The sequence below is a fragment of the Elephantulus edwardii genome, unplaced genomic scaffold, assembly GCF_000299155.1.
Source record: "Elephantulus edwardii isolate Elephantulus edwardi_28Jun2011 unplaced genomic scaffold, EleEdw1.0 scaffold00018, whole genome shotgun sequence".
In the NCBI taxonomy this organism is placed as follows: Eukaryota; Metazoa; Chordata; class Mammalia; order Macroscelidea; family Macroscelididae; genus Elephantulus; species Elephantulus edwardii.
Window position 1 is genome coordinate 10,588,664 of NW_006399768.1, and position 21,819 is coordinate 10,610,482.

Here is a 21,819-nt window from a genome sequence, read left to right on the forward strand (position 1 = left end):
ATCACATGGGAGAAGATACCCATATGTCTCCTGTGGAGCAGCTGATGGATTCGAACCATGTACCTTTGTGCTGGCAGTAAATTCCTTACCACTAAGGCACCATAGCTCGCAATATGTTTTGTGCTTGTTGTTGTTGTGTACCATCAAGTTGGAACTGACCCACAGCTGATTCGCCAATAAGTTTTGAGAGGCAGTAAATCACACGGAGTTAACCGTCCATCTTTCTCCTGTAGAGCAGCTGTCACATTCAAACAGCATAATTTCTTACCACTATGCCATCTACCATTGTTAGGAGCTGTCAACGCAGTCCTCATTCACTGCAGCCTTTGCGCAACTGAACAACACCCTGCTTACACTGTACTGCACTATTCTCACAGTCATAACTATGTTTAAGCCCATCATTGCAGTCATGGCGTTAATATATTGAAACAGTCAAGTTCATCTTACTTGGATCCACAGTTAATAGAGTTGATACCAGCAGTCAAGAAATCAGGAGACATATTGCACTGGGAAAGTCTGCAGTTAGGGACCTCTCCACATAACTGAGGAGTAATGATGTCAGTTTGATGACTAAGATACATTTGATTAAGGCCACAGTTTTTGCTATCACTTGTGATGCATCTGAGAGCTGGACATTGAATAAGGGATGACAGAAGAAGAATTGATGTGTTTGAGTTGTGGTGTTGGAGAAGAGCCCTGAACATTCTATGTGTTATTGATTGCCATCGAGTTGAACACAACTCATAGAGACTCCATGAACAAAAGACCTAATGTCTTCCTATAACTACTGTTGTTTCTCCAAGTTTATAGAGTTTCCATAGGCATGTAGTTTAGGATGTGGATGACATTCCTGCTTCCAAACCTGCTTTACAACTGGGAGCTCAACCAAACACTGTCCCTACTGGGAAACCATTATGGCATTTGACACCCCCAATGGCACAAGGTTCAGCATACAGCAAACCCAGATTATCTCAGTACAGCAAGTTGACAAAGAGTTATGTACAAAGTTGAAGAATGTTCCTCCAAAATATAACACCTGTCTCACTTAGCAGTGGTTAAGTGTTGTCAGGTCAAATATGACTCATAGCAACCATATGAACAAAACACCTGAACTCTATTCTAGAATTAACATAATTTCTTTGTGTTGATAGAGTTTATGGAGTTTTATAGAGTTTACAGAGGCATCTGGTTTAGGAAGTGTATCTGAATCAATCTGGAAGCTCCTTCAAACACTGTTCATGATGGGTAATTATAAATAACAAATAAATATGTCTTTGAGAGGGTGCAGCCAGAGTGCTCTTTGGAGGTAAGGATGATGGGGCGTCGCCTCATATACTTTGGACATGTTGCTAGGAGGGGCTAGTCCTCGGAGAGGGACATAATAATTGGAAGGGTGGAGGGTTGGTGAAAGAGAGGAAGACCCTTGACCAGATGGACTGACATAGGTGTATCACAGGGGAAGTTCACCATGAAAATTAGATTATCATTCAATAATTCAAATACAAATTGTTCAGGGGTACTACTTACTGTCCCTGCACTGTGTCAGCATTCTCATAATCTGTATCCTCCTATCCCCACAACACCTTCCCATTTCCATCCATCCTGTTTTCTTGCTTCCCTATCTTCTCATCTTTGTTTTTGGTAACTGCTGATTGTTGTCTGATGTAGTTGACTATTTAAAGTGCATTAAACATCATCTATAGGAATGATTCCAATTTCAAGTTACAGAGGCATCGTATTAGGGGTTCCTCTAGTTTGTATTAGACCAGTTAAGTCCTTTTTTAAATTTTCTTTTCCACATTTTCCCCATTCTAAGTGGGATCTTCTATCATATCCTTTCTCAGAACGGGCTGGTAGCAGTGGTTGTCAGGCACCATCTCGCTCCATTGATGTCAGGTTAGAAGAAGCTGTGGTTTATGAGGACCTTGAACCCATTGGACAAATGTTATCCTTGAATCTTTAGTTGTCTTCATTCCATGTGAGAACGGAACAACATTCTAGATAGTTTCTCTTAAGGATTTAAGATGTGGGACACCGTTCACCACCATAGGATATACATTATCTTTATAAGCTAAGTTATACGGTTTACTGAGTTGTGCCACAAGACTATGGACGTGAGCTGTTTGATTCCGTTTCTTCAAACAAATGACGTCTGACTTATTCTACATCTTTCAGAGGCATGTAATACTTCATGACTGGTTTGAATCTTAAGTTCTTTGAGCAATAGGATACTATCCATATGCATACAAGGAACACCGGCTAATATAACTATTATGCAAATATATGAACCAAGAACTAAGGTCAAAGATAAGGAAATAGGATTTCTACCAACTTTTGCTGTCTGAAATTAATAGAATGTGTGAAAACTTTGAGTTTCATTTCCTCATGTGAAATATAAAGGTTACTGCAGTTATTTGCTATGTATCAGAGAGCTAGAAAATCACTAAGGATGACAGAAGAAGAATCCATGCCTTTGAGTTGTGGTGCTGGAGAAGATTACGAATATACCACTGACTGCCAAAAGAACAAACCGGTCTGTCCTAGAGAGAGTGAAAACAGGCTGCTCCTTGCTCCTTGGAGGCAGAATTTTTTTTAAATTTTATACTGATTTATTTACAAAGTTTGAATATTGTTTTTTCACAGAAGATCCTTACCATTTCCTTCATCCCCCTATCAAAATCTGCAACCCTATGATTAACAACCCCTCCCTCCACCGCCCATCCTCACCCCTCTGCTTCCACCCTTTCTCCCCTTACATCCTCATACTCATTCTACAACAATGGTTTTATACAGTGATTTCCTGTGGGACTGAGTTCGTTCACACAGCACAATGCTCAAGGATTTTGAAGCTCAATCTGACATACTTTGGACCTGCTTCCAGGAGGGTCCAGTCCTCAGAGAAAGATATCATGTTGTAAGGGTGGAGGGACAGTGCAAGAGAAGAAGACCCCGGAAGAGATAGACTGACTTAGTGACTGGGGTAATAAGGTATGCCAGAGACAATGAAACTGGGTCAAGATAGAGCAGGGTTCAGAGCTGTTGTACATAGGGTCACTAGGAGTCGCAAACAACTTGCCAGCACATAACAACAGCAACAACAATGTAAATGAAACAACTCAAAACAACGAGGTCATTTCCAGGTAGATGGCATGTAATATGAAATAAGGTATGTACTAGTATAGTACTTGAATATGTTTTATAAATATAATGATGATAGTAATACTAATACCAATTATATTACTATCTCATCAATAAAATGTAGATAATATGATATACTATGCAAAACTACTCTGGAAAAAATAGTTGTATAGCACAGAGATAGGAGGGTAGTATAATAAACAACCATTTGGTTGTAATGTAATATTTTAAATAAATAAAAAGAATGGCATTATTTTATACTTTTATAACTTCCTGAAAATATTGAATGATTCCTATGTGTTATAGACATATTTTTCACAAACTCAGTCTTACCTTTCATGTCTTTTACATGCTAGAACTCATATGCATTATTTTGAAAGCTTATTATATTAATTATTTGATCCTTCAAAGAATTTCCTAATTTTAAAGCATACCTCTTTTGAATATTATAAGTAATTCCAGATGCATTTCTTGTTTATAACTCTCCCTTCCTAGAAGATTCCATATTAGTTACTAAAGTGACAAGAGAATTTGTTGCTATGAAACAGTGTTGGGGAAAACAAAGTTAAATTAGTTAAACAGAAGTAGAGTGTGGAACGCACACACACACACAAAAAGTACTTTTTCTTTTTACTAAACCTAAAGTTTTAAAATTTCTCTCTATCATTAAAGTCTATAGTGGAGATCAGAGAAAAAGGGGAAGACTCTCAAAAAGACAGATTAACACCATGACTGTAATAATAGGCATGGGCATATCAGAGATCAAAAGGATGATGCAGAAAGGCCAAAGTTCAGGTTTGTTGTTACTAGGGTTGCTATGAGTTGCAGTCAACTCAAAGATACCTAGCAATAGCAACAACATGATGTTGCTATGTACCACTGAGTCAGAACTGACTCACAGCTAACTCTCCAGCAGGATTTCAGAGGCTATAAATCTCATGGGAGGAGAATGCTCCTCTTTCTCCTGGAAAGCAGTGAGTGGATTTGAACATCTCTTTTGGTTGGCAGAGTAACTCCTTACCACTAAGACACCTATTTCAAGGTACTTGCTTAATTAAGAAATGTGAGCACATTGCATATTTTACACACACACACATATATAATCATACATACACATATACTTTAAAATATATTCACATACATTTTAAAACAGTAGGACAGATTTCACTGGAAGTCACTCACTCAAAAACCCTTTTACAACTTGTCTACTCAATGTTGTATGAGTTTAACATGCTGTGATCAAAAAGGATGTGTTTCATGTTTCCTTTTTATTTAACATGGATTCCTACTTGCTATGATTTCCCATATTCTGACTGTATGCCTAATTTTTTTAACTATTCAGTAGGGAGCTCTAGTCGCCCAGTGGTAAGAATCTACACTGCAATACTGAAGGCATGTGGTTCAAATCCAGCAACTGCTCCATGTGAAAAAGATGGGAAATCCCCTAAGCGATTACTACCTTTGAAAATATGCTAGAGGGTCAGCTATGAGTTGGTTCTAACTCCAACAAAGTAGTATGTAGAGGGATTACATGATAATCTTTTCATGGCCTCTATCAGGTGTACCATAGTCTCCAGACTGACATCATTGCTCTTCAGTACTTTGGAGAGGTTTCTGATCACAGACTTTCCCAACACAATATATCTTTTAATTTCCTGGCTGCTGGTGCCAAGAATATTGATTGTGGAGCCAAGCAGACTAAAGCTGTGAACAATTTCAATCTCTTCACCATCTATCATGATGCTGCTAATTGGCTGAGAATCTTAATTTTCTTGATATTGAGCTTCAATCCATATTGAAGGCTTCAATTCTTGACCTTCTGCAGCAAGCACTTCAGGTCCTCCTCAGTTTCAGCAAGCAGGGTTGTGTTATATGCATAATGCAGATTGTTGATGAATCTTCCTTCAATCCTGATGTCACATTTCTCCTCATACAGCCCAGCCTACTGGATAATATATTCTGCATATAGATTGAAAATGTATAGAGATAGAACACATCCCTGGGGTACAACCTTCCCAGTTTTGAACCATGCAGTGTTTCCTTGTTCTGTTCTGACTAATGCCTCCTGGTCCTTTTGCATTAGAACGATCAAGTGTTCTGAGATTCCAAGTATAGGTTTCACACAAGCAAAATCATCTGTTCTGGGAGTCACATTCTTCTCAGAATTAGTGAGGTAAGAGTATACATTTAATAAGTAAACATGATGCAAAGATAACCAAATTATCACTAAATATAATTCATCGTTACGGATTTGAGCTGAGTATCACTAATCTTTAGAAAACCACTACATTTTAGCAAAATCACAAACATGCTTTTATCTAAGCCACATTTCCCTGGACTCCTAATTGTAGGTTTTTTAAAAGAAAATATTTATTCTATTGCCAAGTTTTAAAGTTGAGAATAACGTGTTTCAATACATTTCTTTATTTTCCACTCATTTGTTGTCTCAATAACTTCCTTTATGCAATTCACTTGTTATATTTTCAGTAGGCTAAATCACTGGAAATTATACTAGTGCCAATGGGCCATTAAAAAGAAAATATTTATTTTAAAAATAAAATTAAAATATTCTGGGTAACAAGCATTTGTTCTAAATCTCCTGAATAATTTTGTGTTTTTCTAATAGATCATAATTTAGACAAACACTGGGCTGAGGAGTCTGTAGAACTTTTGTTACACACTAATCTATTTGTTATCTACTTACAGCTTCTCTCCTATTTGTTCTGAGAAGTATGTGTAAGAATAAAAGTTCCAAATTTAATGGGAGAAGAAAAATATTATTAATACTATATTACTAAAACATTAACGAATCCTCATAACATGAATCTGTCAATTGAATTAATTAAAAATATACAACTAATTAACATACTAGGAAGCTCTCATGGCCTGGTGACAAAAAGCTGTGCTACAATCCTGAAGGCACATATTTGGAATCCACCAACTACTCTGCAGGAGAAAGATGAAAACTTTACACTTATGCAATTAGGTGCTTCTAAAAACCCACTCAAACATATATTACTCCGGAGTTGAAAAGGTGGGGGAAAATTGGGCTGCTTTCATAGTTAAAAAAGTCATTTCTAGATCCGTCTTGAAATATAATATTGTGAGTGACAGGATAATATCCATATGCATATGAGGAAGTCCAGTGAATACCACTATCATTCAGATATATGCACCAGAGCCAAAGAAGAGGAAATAGAAGATTTCTACCAACTTTTACAGTCAGAGATCGATCAAACAAGCAATCAAGTTGCATTAGTACTAATGGGTGACTGGAATGCAAAAGTTGGGAACAGAGAAGAAGAATCAGTAGTATGAGGAGAAGTGGGGCATCAGGATTGAAGGAAGACTCATCAACAATCTGCATTATAAAAAAAAAACCAATCTGCATTATGCAGATGACAGAATCTTGCTTCCTAAAACTGAGAAAAATCAGAAATACTAGCTGCAGAAGGTCAAGGGCTGTAGCCTTCAATATAGATTGAAGCTCTACATAAAGAAAACAAAGTCTCACCACTAAGCTGACTGGCAGCATCATGATAGATGATTAAGAGACTGAGACTGTTGACAGCTTCAGTTTGCTTGACTCTACAATCAACATTCTCGGTACCAGCAGCCAGGAAATTAAAAGACAAATTGCACTGGGAAAGTCTGCTATCAGAGACCTCTTCAAAGTACTAAGAGTAATGTTGTCAATGTGGAGTCTAAGGTGTACCTGATAAAGGCCACAGTCTACAATTACTTGCAAGGCATTTAGAGATCATGACAATGATGAGGGATGATAGAAAAATTGATGCTTTTGAGCTGTGGTGCTGGAGAGGAGTACTGAATATATCATGGACTACTAGAAGAGTACTGCACTGAAACAGGTTTGTCCTGGAGAGGGTGAGACCAGGTTCTTCCTTGGAGGTAAGAATTCTGACATATTTTGGACATGTTGCAAGGTGAGATCAGTCCTTGGAGAGGATGTCATTCCTGGGAGAGTGGAGGGACAGCTCAAGAGAGGAAGACCTTCAGTAAGATGGACTGATTCAGTGACAAGTATAATGAGGGTAGGTGTGTCAGAGACAATAAGATTGGCGCAGCATAGAGCAGGGTTTAGGGCTGTTGTACATAGGGTCACTGTGTATGACAGGCAACTCGACGGCACATAACAGCAAGAACAGTGGAATTACTAACTTCAACTATTATTTTAGGATTAATAGTATTAATATTGATTATGTATTTCTTCTCCCCAAAACATTTTAAATACTTTAGCTTTTTTCAGGAAAAATGGGGGTCAATTATTTTAGTATTAAAAACATTCATAATTTTTTATCTGCTGTTAATACTCATATGCAAATGAAGTAAATACTAGAATTGAAAAGCAAAATTACCAAGCAACCCAAGTGCCAATCACATATTCACCAATGGAATATTAGGCATCACTGAAAAACAAGGAACTCACAAAATATTACACAAAATAGGTAACCCTGGAGGATATTATGCTGAGTGAAATATCTCAGTCACAAAAGGAAAAAACTGCATAAAGCCACTGTTACAAAACAGGACTGATGTGGGAGATGGGGAAAACTAAGAAGAGAGGGGATAAATAATAAAAACTGCATTGAAACTGATGAGGGAAAGAACTGTTTAAATTGAATACGTGATTAGGTATTATTTGCATGACAACAGTCCAGAATAAGAGGCATGGAGCAAAGTGGACTGGGGGTTGAAGGAGGGAGAAAATTGTGCAACAGTTAAAGGATCTTTTTAAAGAGAAAAGTAAACTGAGGAGGGAGGGGAGGAAGAAAATGTGCAACAGTGAATTAATGGAAATCCAAATTGTCTGTAGACTTTTATTAAAATCAACAAAAAATAAAATTTAAAAAGAAAGAAAAGCAAAATTAGACACTATCATTCTTACACTAAAGCCCAGATTACAGGATGTTTTGTCAAAAGACTAAGCCCAATTCAGAGGGTGGGAGAAAAAAAACAACAAAAAAACAAAAAAAACACCCAGAGAAATGTGTTAAGACAAGAGAGAAAAAGTATTCCACAGAGATAGGACAAACGAGAGGCATGTAACTAACTACAAAATTATCACCAGTGGGGAAGTAAATAAAATTTTACTCATTAAAACAATACATTTTTATTGATATAGAAAGAATAGAAATGCCAAAACACTTCATTGTGCACATGCAAAATCAACTACAGACCAGGAAGCTGTTGTCTGAACACAAAAGAAAAGACTGCATGGTATCAAAATAGGAAAAGTGTGCATCAGGGTTATAGTCTATCTCCATATCTAACTATTCAATGTATAAACTGAGCAGATAATTAGAAAATCTGAACTATATGAAGAAGAATATGACATCAGAATCAAAGAAGACTAATCAACAACTTGCACTATGCATAACACAATCTTGCTTGCAGAAAGTGAAGAAAACTTGAAGATCAAAGACTCTAGCCTTCATCATGGATTACACTTTAACATCAAGAAAACAAAAATCTTCACCACAGGACCAACAGGAAACTTCATAATAGAAGGAGAAAAGATGGAAATTGCTAATTGTTTCATTTTACTTGAATTAATAATCAACATACATGGTAATAGCAGTTAAGGGGGGGGGAAGATCTGTGGCATTGGGAAAAATCTGCCATCAAGCACTGTTCCAAAGAGTTAAAGAAGAAAGTTAGTTTAAAGACCAAGGTGTAACTAATCCTAGCCATGGTAGTGTCAATTGTTTCCTATGCATGTGAAAGATGAATAAAGATGACCAGGGAAGAATACTGAACATCCCATGGACGACCAAAAGAACAAACAAATTTGTCTTGGATAAAAGGATAACCAGGGCTCTCTTTAGAGACAAGGATGGTGAAACACGGTCTCATATTATTTTGTATATGATTTCAGGAGGCTCTGGTTCTTAGAATAAAACATCATCAAGCTAGAAAAGGTGAAGTGTCAGAGTAAAGAGTTGAAGATCCTCAACAAGACTGACAACGTGACTGTAACAATAGGCTCGTGAAAGACAGGACAAGGTTCCGTTTTGTTGTTCAAAGGGTCTCTACTAAGTCATAATTGGGTTTGTGACATAAAACAGCCACAGTTTAAACTGAAATCTTAGAATATTCCATCATTCTCATGAGTCTTTCCAATTTTTATATGAACTTAAAAGTCACCTTCCACATAAATTAAGAAGAGCTTTAGTAAAACATTAATTGAATGGTATCATTTACCTATTTAATCTTCTTCAGTTTATTATTATTATACTTCAAACTCACTCCGATACCAATAAGAATCTTGAATGACCTGAAGTAGTTATTAGGTGCTGTTTAGTGAATTATGTTCCATGGTCAGCACATGGCCTGGTTTTCACAGCTGATATTGAACTTCTCCAATGATTCTTTCCACAGATATAACCAATCTGATTCCTGTGTAGACTTTCAGTTGAGGTCCTTGTTTATAGTAGCCATTTGTGTTTACTATAATGGATATTTGTAATTAATGAGTAATTGTGTGAAATTGTATCATTCTAAATCTGGAAATAAATCCCCAAGTCATAAAGTTCATTAGAGACAAACAGGGACCAAGCTTAGAAGGCCTAGTCTATGGTATAAAAAGGTTGACAAATACAGCCAGGAATGCACTATATGGAGAGGAAAAAAAATAATGAATGGGACCTTCTAAAGAGTAATTTTCTGTGTGCATCAAAAACTTTTCACAGTAGAGTAAAAAGAAAATCTACCAGCTGCGGGGGCTGGGGGGAAATGGCAATACTATCTCAGACAAAGGTCTCATAATAAAAGGTTACAGAATACTTCTGGACCTTCAGAAGAAAAAATAACACTCAATAACAAAGTGGGCAAAAGACATAGAAAGGCTTTTCACTGAAGAAGACATTCAGACGGCCAACAGATATATAAAGAAATGTTCAAAAACACTTGCAATAAAAGAGATGGAAATCAAAACTACAATGAGATACCATCTTACCCAAGCAGAGATGGCAAAGTTCAGCAGGCCAGCAAGCAATAAATGTTGGAGAGGATGTGGAGAAGTGGTAACCCTCATATATTTTTTGTGGGATTGTAAAATGGCAAAACTACTCTGGAAGACAGTTTGGCATTTCTTCAAATAGCTGAACTAGGAACTCCATATGACCCAGCTATTCCACTACTAGGAATATGTTGTTGTTAAGTGCCATAGAGTCGTAGATGACTCATAGCGACCCTATGAATGAAAGACCCGAACACTTGAATAACTTTCATGGTTTCTCTAAGTTCATAGAGTTTCCAGAGGCAAGCTATTTCGGATAATGGATGCCACTCCTGCTTCCAAGCTTGTTTTAATCAGGAAGCTCCACCAAACACTGTCCACCATGGGTAACCATTATCACATTTGACAAATCAGTGTCACACTGTTAGGCATCACAGCAACCACGAGTTACCTCTGTACAGCAAATGGACAGACCAGTGTTATACCACTTAGAAGAATATTTGAACAAAAGTGTGTAGTTGAAGATGATAAAGTTGGCACAGATATGCTGGAAGAACAAATAACTGCTTTTGAAGACTATGTGCAATCCATGGACGTGGCTGCTTTCAACAAAATCTAAAATCCTTCTGCTTGCAACAATAAAAACTTTAAAAAAAAAATTAAAACCAGAGCTGAGGGCCGCAGATTAAAATGGCCCACCTTTGGCTTGATAGCCTATGTAGGAATATACCCCAATAAAATTAGAACTGAGACACAAATGGAGATTTGTTCGAAGTTGTGTTATTCAACATCACAAGAACATGGAAACAGTCCAAATGTCAACCACTACCAAATGGATTGACAAACTGTTGTACATTCACAATATGGAATACTCTGTAGCACTCAGGAATAAGATATTACATAACTTGGGAGAGACTGGAGAGCATCATGCTGCATGAACTAACTCAGTTTCACAAGAATGAAAACTGCACAAGATCATTATAAAAATAGAAGGATAACTAGTAAAACATGTATGAGGATTCAAGAGGGGAAGAGTGAGAATTCAAGAGGGGAAGAGGTGGGAACAAAGGGTGAGGATGGGTAGCGGTGAAATCACTGAGTTTAACAAATTGGTAGGTGGAGTGAAAGGGGCAAAGGCAAAGGGAAAGATCTGGCGGGGACCTAAAAAGACGGGTAGCAGTGGACACAGCCGAATGGCGATCAATTTTATAAAACATAATGAAAGGGATTGATTATATGAAACACAATGTGATTGAAGAGCAGTGTGAAACATAGTGATTACACACTTGTAAGCAAACCAATATAAAATTTAAAAAAAACAAACCCCAAAACAACCAAACTATCATTTTATTTCCAGTCTCATTTCTGTCACGAACCCCATAATTTCTAACTACTGATTCTTCGTCTTTCTTTCCAACTTTTGCATTCCTGTAATGAATTATTAAAAATGAATCTTGGTTCCGTGTTTGATAGATTTCAGGCTGCAAAAGTTGATACAAATCTTGTATTTCCTCCTCTTTGGCTTTAGTTGTTGGTGCATATATCTTTTTGAATGATAGTGGTATTAATAGGTCTTCCTTTTATGCATATGGAGATTATCCTGTCATTCACAAAGCTGTACTTCAGTATGAATCTGAAATGGTCTGTTTGATTATGAATGCAACCATATTTTTCTTCATTTTCTATCCATTCCAAGACAGTTGATCATATGACAGTCTGATTCCAAGTGGCAAATACCAGTGCACCTCAGCTCATTAAAACCTAGTATGTCAACCTTTATGGCATCCCATTTCTTTTTTTAAAATGTCCATTTTCCTACATTCATACTTTGTATGTTTCACATTCTAACTATGTTGTTGTTATTGTTGATTGCCTTTGAGTTGAGCACAATTCATAGTGACCCCACGAACAAAAGGCCTGAAGCCCCTCTACAATGAATGACATCTATCGAAGTTCATAGGGTTTCCTGAAGCATGTTATTTAGGAAGTGAATGCTGCTCCTATGCTAAGTATATAGAACAAATAAGTGGATATTTATAAAAATTCCTCCCCATTTTTGATGTCTTCCATATTAGGGAAAAGTCTCTAGCACTTCCTATATATAAAAGTCTAAGTGGGCTCTATTGTTCCTAGGGTTTTCCAAGGCCGGTTATTTTCGAAGTGTGTTGCCAATCCTTCTTCCTAGTCTGTCTGAAACTGGGAGCTCTGTGTTAGTACAGCATCTAACAGATAAGTGCTGTACCCCAAAAAGCACAAGACAGATAAGCAAATACATACATATCTGAGCTATGAAGAGCCACAACATGCAAACACACCTCCCCAATACAAGAAAACGACAGATAAATGATGGCTCTAGGAACAAATCACAAGGACAAGTAAACCTACAGATGTAAGAGCACAGGTGACTGGAGTTCCCACATCAAGGCAGCAGTGGAAGGTCCAGAATGTCTGGAAGTTGCTGGTCCCTGGTCAGTGGGTCTTCTTCCCTGATAGGGCAGACCACAAAGCGAGGCAAGGCTGATGGTTGATCTTCATTCATTAGTGTTCAATGCCTCAAACCTGTTCTTTACATGATTTTTACACTCAGGTGGGACAGAATCAAGGAGGTATTTTCAATCTATCTGCTGAACAGACCATTCAAGATGCTGGACTTTATGAATAAGAATGTGGCATCAATGTTTAATAGGAACATCTCTTTTATTGATTTTTAAAAATATGTTCCTCTTTGTAAAACTACTATTTATTTATATTGTTTCAATAGTCTTCATATTCCTAAATAGCAGACTAAAAACCATTCTCAACTAAACATGTTGAGATAGGTAAACGTAAAGATAGAAGGAAACCACAGAATAAATATTTAACAATGTGCTACACAGTGATGCATAAACTTGCACAAATTAATCTTATTTTTAATATTGTACTAAAAAATATTCTTCCAATTCAACAAATGGTACCAATTCTTTTAAACTATTCTTAAACAAAATATCTGAGGTGTCAGTATAAAAATTGTAAATAGTTTATTGAGAGTATGTACTATTTACAACCTGAGAAGTAATACTGGTTAAAAGACCACCCAATTTGTCTCACTAATATCCTAAACTCAAATGTAAACTAACAATGAAAGAGTATACTACCACAAGAATTAGTTAATTGAAGCAGAAGATAATTCTAATAAAATAATTTTGAAAATATTTTATAATTGTTAATTTGGAATAAAAATATTAAATTTTAGAAATTTTCATATTAATAAAAAAACTAGAATCCAGGATAAAATATGTATATGTTAGTATTCCTGATAAAAAAGATTATCTGAGGAAAAAACACAACTATTCTTACTATGATAAAACAAAATATATACGTGTTCAGAGCAGACTTTTTATAAAACAATCTCATTAAACGGTTTTCATTAGATGATTCTGTATTTTTTTAAAAAAAAACTTATATGAGAATCACATAACTTCTTCCCACTGTTTTTTATATTCTTTCATAACTTAGTGACTAATTCATTATACATAATTACCAAGTATGGATTAAAACAATAACTTTGCAAGGTATAGACAGTCAGGTATAAGCAAAATATAGAAGCAGGAAATAAGTGGAATTTTTTTCCTAAACCTTGGTATGTATTTTACCATATTCTCGATTTACTGATATAACTTTATTTGTTATAATGATGATAATATTGGGTAAAGTCTACTTGGTGTTTACTTGAAAGTAAAACACCAGACCAAGTAAAATGTTGGAAAAATATGGAGAAAACAAGTAATAGAATGAAGGTTTCAACTTGGAGTTTTATTTTATTTTATTTTAGTAATGTATGATGATCAAGTGACTAACAAGTGATTTTACACAGAGCTTTCTCTGGGCCAAAGTGGCTCTGCATATACTAAGGTCAAATTATCCAGTGTTAAAGTCACTTTGTGAACCATCTTATCACAACAATTCAAGGGAGCTTTGGTAATTTGTGTATTTAAAGTCAAGCTGACTTTGAAACTCCTACACTGATTAATGGCACTAACATTTCCTTACTGGTTGGTTATGGTACTAATGACCCTGAAAGAAATCTGTCTTAAGTCTCTTTAATTGAAAGTGTGTGGTGAAAGTGATCTCCTATTTAGTATATTTAAAAGAAAGATGGCAAGACTTAATCTCATTTAGTCTGGACATGTTATGAGGAAGGAAGGACCAGTTCCTGGAGAAGAGTGTCATGCTAAGAAAAGAGTTAGTGAAAAGACCCTCAAGAAATGAAATGGCACTGTGGCTACAACAGTGAACTCAGATACAGCAATGATTATGAGACTAGTGCAAGATGCAACAGTCTTCATTCTGTTGTACACATAGTTGTTATGAGTGGGAAGTGATATGACAACATCCAATCAGGAGGCTAGGATTGCTGTCTCTTTCCTCAGATGGTGAAGGGGTTTTGTCCCTGGGGTGTGTAAAGAAAAGAAAACATGGCAAAATGATACCATTGAACTATTTTTCAGATGGCAAAATAAAATTTCATCACAACTATGTGTACAACAGAATGAAGACTGTTGAATCTTGCAATAGTCTCATAATCATTGCTTTATTTGAGTTCACTGTTGTAGCTACAGTGCCATTTCATTTCTTGAGTTAAATCTTGAGTTGCTATAATCAAGGATCATTTAGGAAGACTATTAAATGATCTAGGAAATATTTAAAAAAGATGGAAAAAATATACTTAGTCACTATATCAAAAGGATTTGGCAGACACAGAAGAATTTAATGAAATCATATATGAGCAAGAGCCTATGGTGCTGAAGGAAGAAGTTCAAGCTGCTTTGAATAGCAAAAAATAAGGCCCCAGGAATAGATGGTATACCAACTGACATATTTCAGCTAACAGATGTTGCCCTGGATGTGCTCACCAAGTTGTGTCAAGAAATCCGGAGAAAAACCACTTGGCCAACTGACAGGAAGAGATCTATATTTGTTCCCATTCCAAAGAAGGGTGACCCAACAAAGTGTGGAAACTATAGAACGATATCATTGATTTCACACGCAAGCAAGATTCTACTGAAGATTATCCAAAACGTCTGGAACAGCACATCAGCAGAGAACTGCCAGAAGACCAGGCTGGGTTTAGAAGGGGTCATGATACTAGGAATACGGTAGCTGATGCTAGATGGATCTTAGCTGAAAGCAGGGAATACCAGAAGAATGTCTATCTGTGTTTCATTGATTATGCAAAGGGGTTTGACTGTGTGGATCATAACAAACTGGCTGATTCTGAGAAGAATGGGAATCCCAGAACACTCGATCGTTCTAATGTGAAACCTATACTTGGACCAAGAGGCAGTCGTCAGAACAGAGCAAGGAAACACTGCATGGTTTCAAAATTGGGAAAGGCGTACACCAGGGATGTATCCTGTCTCTATATCTTTTCAACCTGTAGGCAGGACAGATTATCCAAGAGGCTGGGCTCTATGAGGAGAAATGTGGCGTCAGGATTGGTGGAAGATCTACTAACAATCTGCATTATGAAAATGACATAACCCTGCTTGCTGAAACTGAGGAGGACCTGAAATGCTTGCTGCAGAGGGTCAAGGACTGCAGCCTTCAGTATGGATTGAAGCTCAATGTCAAGAAGACAAAGATTCTCACCACTGGGCCAATTGGCAGCATCAGGATAGATGGCGAAGATATTGAGATTGTTAACAACTTTAGTCTGCTTGGTTCCATGGTCAACATTCTTGGCACCAGTAGCCAGGAAATCAAAAAACGTATTGTGATGGGAAAGTCTTTTGTTAGGGACCTCTGCAGGGTACTGAAGAGCAATGGTGTCACTCTGGAGACTAAGGTACATCTGATACAGGCTATGGTCTTTTCAATCACTTGTTATGCATCAGAGAGCTGGACAATGACTAGGGAGGATAGAAGGAGAATTGATGCTTTTGAGCTTTTGTGTTGGAGAAGAGTGCTGAAGTACCATGGACTGCTAAGAAAACAAACAGATTCATCCTAAGGAGGGTTAAACCAGGCGGCTCCTTGGAGGCAAGGATTCTGGGGCTTCGTCTGACATACTTTGGACATGTTTTAAGGAGGGAGAGGTCCTTGAAGAGGGACATCATGCTTGGGAGGTTGGAGGGACTGCTCAGAAGGGGAAGACCCTCTATGAGGTGGATTGATTCAGTGACTGGGGTAATCGGCATGGGTTTGTCAGAGGCAGTGAGACTGGCACAGGATAGAGCAGGGTTTAGGGCTGTTGTACATAGGGTCACTATGAGTCGCAAGCGACTCAACGGCACATAACAACAACAACAATAGTTATAAAAACAAAATGATCAAGCAAATGTATGTGGTTCAAATCCACCAACTGTTCCATGGGAGACAGATGGGCAATCTACTCCTGCACAATTTACTGCCTCTAAAATCTGTTGGAGGATTAGCAATGTGTTGGTTCCAACTTGATGGTACAGAAAAACAACAATCAATTGGTAAAGGAGCCTTGGTCAAGTAGTGCATTATAGTCTTGGTTGCTGACTTTAAAGGTCTGTAGTTCAAATCTACCAGTTGCTCTGTGGGAAAAACATGGGAAATTTTCTCTTATAAAGACGTACAGCTTCAGAAACATGATGAAGGTTGCCATTACTTGGAATTGAGTCAAGCTTGTTTTAGTTTGGATTAATTAGAAGGTACTCAGGTGATGTGAATGTTTAAGCACTCAACTTGTAGTTGTAAAGTCTCAAACACAACCAGAAGTTTCTAAGAAGACAAGTTTGGTGATCTACTTCCTAAAGATCAGAGCTTTGAAAACTGTATAGAGAAGTTCTAAGCTGCATACGTGGGGCTTCCACGAGTGGAAAGTGATTCAATGAGAGCCAACAATATTAACTGGAACACTCACATTATTCAAGACAATTCTCTAAATTACTTTGGCTGTGTTGATATTTGAAATCACTTAGACTGTTCATAAGATAGAAAAAATGGCCACAGCTCCACATTTGGAGACATTTCCAAATGCAACGATTTCAAAAATGGTGTAAGCAAAACAAAAATATTCATTTGTCCCAAGTTCAAGTTTATTTCTTTCTCCTACTTCTTGCTTCCCTTTCATCATTCAACCTAATCAATTCTTTATACAGGGTAAGGTCTTTAACCAGTACTTTCTATTTGATATGCATAACACAAAGATTAAAGAATGACTAACAAGTAGAAAAAAGTTTTTTATATCATTTCCCAATACATTTTTTAATATAGTCTATGAGACTAAAGAACAACAACAACAAAATAAGCTAGCACACATTTAGGGAGCTCTGGGGTATAGTGGGCAAAGTCGTGCTGCCAACATACAGGCAAGTTGTATGACTCCATCAGCTGCTCCAGGAAGAAAGATGGACTCTGACAATCCATTGGAGTGTCAGCTATTACTCAGTTCTGACTTGATGCATATTGGGTTTTATATTCTTAATTCATCAATGCCATTATAAAAATATTTTTTATATATTTTATCTATTTTACCACATTGAAGCATCTAGGCATTCTTTTCTAATCTTAAAACACTTTTGATGACTTTATCTTTCTATATAGTCATCTGGAAGGAGGAGTGGCATCCACTTCCATAACAACTTGTCTCAGGGCCCTAAAGAACCTGGAGAGAGGATGAAAGGCACCCACTATGAGTCGCTATGAGTCACGTGTGACTTGATGGCATTTAACAACAACATATAGTCATTATCATAACAAACTGGAAAGCTTTAGAGTATGTAGAATGCTGTTGTGTTTCCTTGATTTAAATCCTCACATTGTCTCATGGAAACAGTCTTCATGTCAGGAACAGGGTGGGAAAAGGGAAACAAACAAACAAACAAACAAACAAACAAAAAACTTGTCTTAATTCCAGCAGAGTTAATTGGTGGAATAATGATTTAATCTATGTAAATCACTTTAGAGTCCAGTGCTGGTGAAGACTATACTGGGGGACACTGTAAGCACACAAAAATCTGGGACAACAAAGCCAGTGAATCCTCTCTCAGGCTTCATTTAACTGATACGGTTATCTGCAGTATCACAGCAATTGGAAATCCTGCCAAATTGCTACTAACTCATGTTACGCATGTGATGTGTGATGCTTCAGACTTCTCCTTCCTAATTTTAAAATAATAAAGTACATAGTGTCCATTCATCATAAAGCACATTATGGTGTGGATAAGAAAAAAAAAGATAAAATGTAAACTTTTCTTGAAAATCATTTGATGTATATTTTAAGTAGAAATATTTATTGTAACAGTTACTGATTATACTGTTAGCTTTAAAATTTTACTGAACTGCAAAAAGAGCTACTCAAGAAAGAGAACATTGAACTAATGAGATCGTCTTTCTTTTCCCTAACATGGATTCATACTAATGAAGAAAAGCTCTTTGTGATATAGTATTGCATTGCTTATCTAGTTAAGTATCCTTTTCTTTCTTTCTTCTTCATATAAGTAAGTATATGGCTTTAAAAACAGGAGTTAAGGTTCACACAAGCCTTGGTTCAAATCCTAATTCTTCCACTTCTTTTTAGATCTACCTTTAAATATTTTTAAACTAGTATTCTATGGATTAACATCATTAATCCAGGGACTGAGAAAAGAACAAACAAATCTGTCTTGGACAAAGTCCAATCAGTGTACTCTTTAGAAGTAAGGATGACCAACCTTTGCCTCAAATACCCTAAGCATGTTGTCAGGAGTGGCCAATCCTCAGAAAAAGACACCATGATGAGAAAAGGGGAGAGTCAGCTAAAGAGAGGAAAATTTCTCCAACAAGACAGACTGTCAACAGCGTCTACACCAAAGGATTTGAGTATCTCCAAGACCCTGAAGATGGTGTAAGATAGGACACAGTTCAGACACATTGTTTACATGGTCACTATGGAAACTCAACTCAACTCAACTCAACTCAACTCAATGCACCTAACATTACCACCACCACTCCAAGATTCAATTTTACTATCTGAAAATGGGTTTCAGTGTATTCCTGGGGATTAAACAGTTCATGACCTTTCATCATCACATATCATTATCTTCATGTATTTTTGCCAGCATAAATATCTAAACAGCATTTTTAACACAATCATAATTCTATTCAAATGAATCAAAAATTAACTACATACATGTTGCCTATAGGAATTAGAAGGCTGAATATTAAACTTATCAAAAAATTTAAAAACCAACACCACATTTATTTTCAAGGAACTGAGCCCAGTGTAGGAGATGACAAGGGGATGTCTCCAATTGTGCAAAGTGAGTAATGTTGACATCAAGATAAGAGTATAGATTCACCATAGCAAGGTGCCTATGTGGATGCTAGATCAAGGGAAGAGGAAGATGCATATAGTCCAGGACCTATCTACTAACAAAAGGCTTTAGCGCTGGATGGAATAGAGGGGAGTGAGAACAGATCAAGAGGAATAGCAAGGCACTCATGGGCAAACAAACACTCAGTGTCGAGCTCTGCTGCCCACTCTCTTCTCCCTCTGCCATCTCTCATTGGTGTAACTGGGAAGAGCATCTGCATTCAAAGGCCAAAAGTATAGCAGATACATTTTAAGAACTTGTTTTCAAAGTATTTATTTTCATATCAATAAGAGTGAAATGTAAAAAACATTAAAAGCAAGATAACTTTTAGTAAAATGTGTACATCTGCTTATTGTTAAAAAAGAAAGAAAAGAAAACCTAACACAAAAGAATCATGAGATCAGGATAAATGAGTAAAAGACAGTAACAATGGATTAAAGACAGATGTATCATGCACACTTATGATGTTATTAAATACCAATTCTAAGCCAAGCACAGAAATTGGCTAAGGAAAACATTCTTCAGCCCTGATTATCATTAACACCTTAAATATACTGAGATCATGGATTAAATAGCTGAAGAGAAAACAACTCTAACTGCAAACCTATTAAATTTGATAGTGCACAGGGAGCTTTGGTGGCTTAGTGTTAAGAAGCTGAGCTGAAATCCCAAACGCATACACTCGGAATCCACTAGCTGCTCCACAGGAAAAAGATGGGCAACCCTATCCCATGTGATTAATAGCCTCTGAAAACCCACCAGAGGGTCAACTATGGGTGATGTCCGACTTGATGGTACACAACAATAACAGGGTTGTACAGCTAAATTTGAGAATATTAAGTTTATATCTTACCAGTAGCAGTGGGATATGATTTTTTGTACTGTGATGTCTATTGTATTAAAAACATTTCTATATTTGTACTGTGATTGTCAATTACACCACATATTACTACCCACTATTCATTGGAATGAAAATATTTTGCAAGCAATGGGAAAATACAGAATCTATTTAAAGTGGTAAAGTATATGTATAATAAAAACTTAGAAACAAGACATGCATTACAAAGTAAATTGGGGGAGGGAAGACTGAGGGGAAGTAGTAAAATGTGACCAATGAATTAATCGAAAGCCACACTTTGTGTAAAGTTTCACTGAATTCACAATAAAATACAAAAGGGGGGGGAAGAAGGCATTTCTGCTGAAGTCACAATAACAAAAAGGTACAAAGTTTTAACCTAAAAAGGACAAAGTGTACTTCAATTATGCTATAATATTTTAAAATGTGCACGTGAAAGTTGAGCACTGAATAACAATGAAAAAAAAAAACTGATGCCTTTGACTTGTATTGATGAAGAATACGGAATAAGCCATGAGCTTCCAAAAGAACAAACAAAACTGTCTTCAAAGAAGTACAGTTTGAGTGCTCCTTAAAAGCAAGGATGGTTGAGCTTTCATCTCATATATATACAGGGATGATACTCTCAGGAGGGACCAGAGTACCAGGAGGGAGATCATGCTTGGAGAATTCGGACAATGACAGAGTGGCTGAAACAGCGCACACAGCGGAGAGTATGAGAATCACACAGAATTGTACAGCCTTCCATTTTGTTGTACATAGGGTCATCGTGAGTCACAGCTGACTTCACAGTATTCAACAATAATACCAAACTCATCACAGACAATATGCCTACAATGCCATAGTGGGAAGAATTCCTGTTCAAGATCTATGACCCCAAATAATCATCCAATACTTATACCCACACAAAGTTACTGAGATTTTTATTTCAAAAGGTGCTAGTACTTATTCCAAGGAAAGAACATAGGTACAACTTTTGTCAGTGTATTTAAAAGATTATTAATTTTCAAATCCATTAACTGACAATTTTTATACTTTAGGGATTAATAAAATTTAAAATTGTGTAAAAGACTCATCAATAAAGAAATAGCAATTTAAGTTGAAAATATGTAAAGGCAATTATGGAACATTCAGGGAACAGAGAGAAGTGAGAACAGATCAAGAGAAATAACAAGGCAATCGTGGGCAAACACTCAATATTGTCAAGTCAATTTATGACTAAGAGAGACCCTATGAACAAAAGATCTGAACTCTACCCTATCCTGTTTAATTCTCTTATTCTCTGGCCTGCATGTGAAGTCCACTGTGGTAGTTACTCGGTCAATCCATTTCATTGAAGGTCTTTTGTACAAGCTATCCATCTGCCTTTCTCAGCATGACATTTTGCTTCAAGAAAATGTCAGATGAATAAGTAGCTGTTGTTGGTATATGCCATTGAGTTGCTTGTGACTCACAGTGACCCTAAGTATAATTAGTTCTGAACCCTGCTCTATCCTGAGCCAATCTTATAGTCTATGACACACCTACCCCAATTACCCTAG

General features: G+C 36.7%; 1 protein-coding gene across 1 annotated transcript in view; it reads right to left on the reverse strand.

Moving 5' to 3' along the window:
• The window catches only part of VEGFC (vascular endothelial growth factor C), a 149,095-nt gene that overhangs the window by 49,118 nt on the left and 78,158 nt on the right, over positions 1-21,819 (reverse strand). The window lies entirely within an intron of this gene.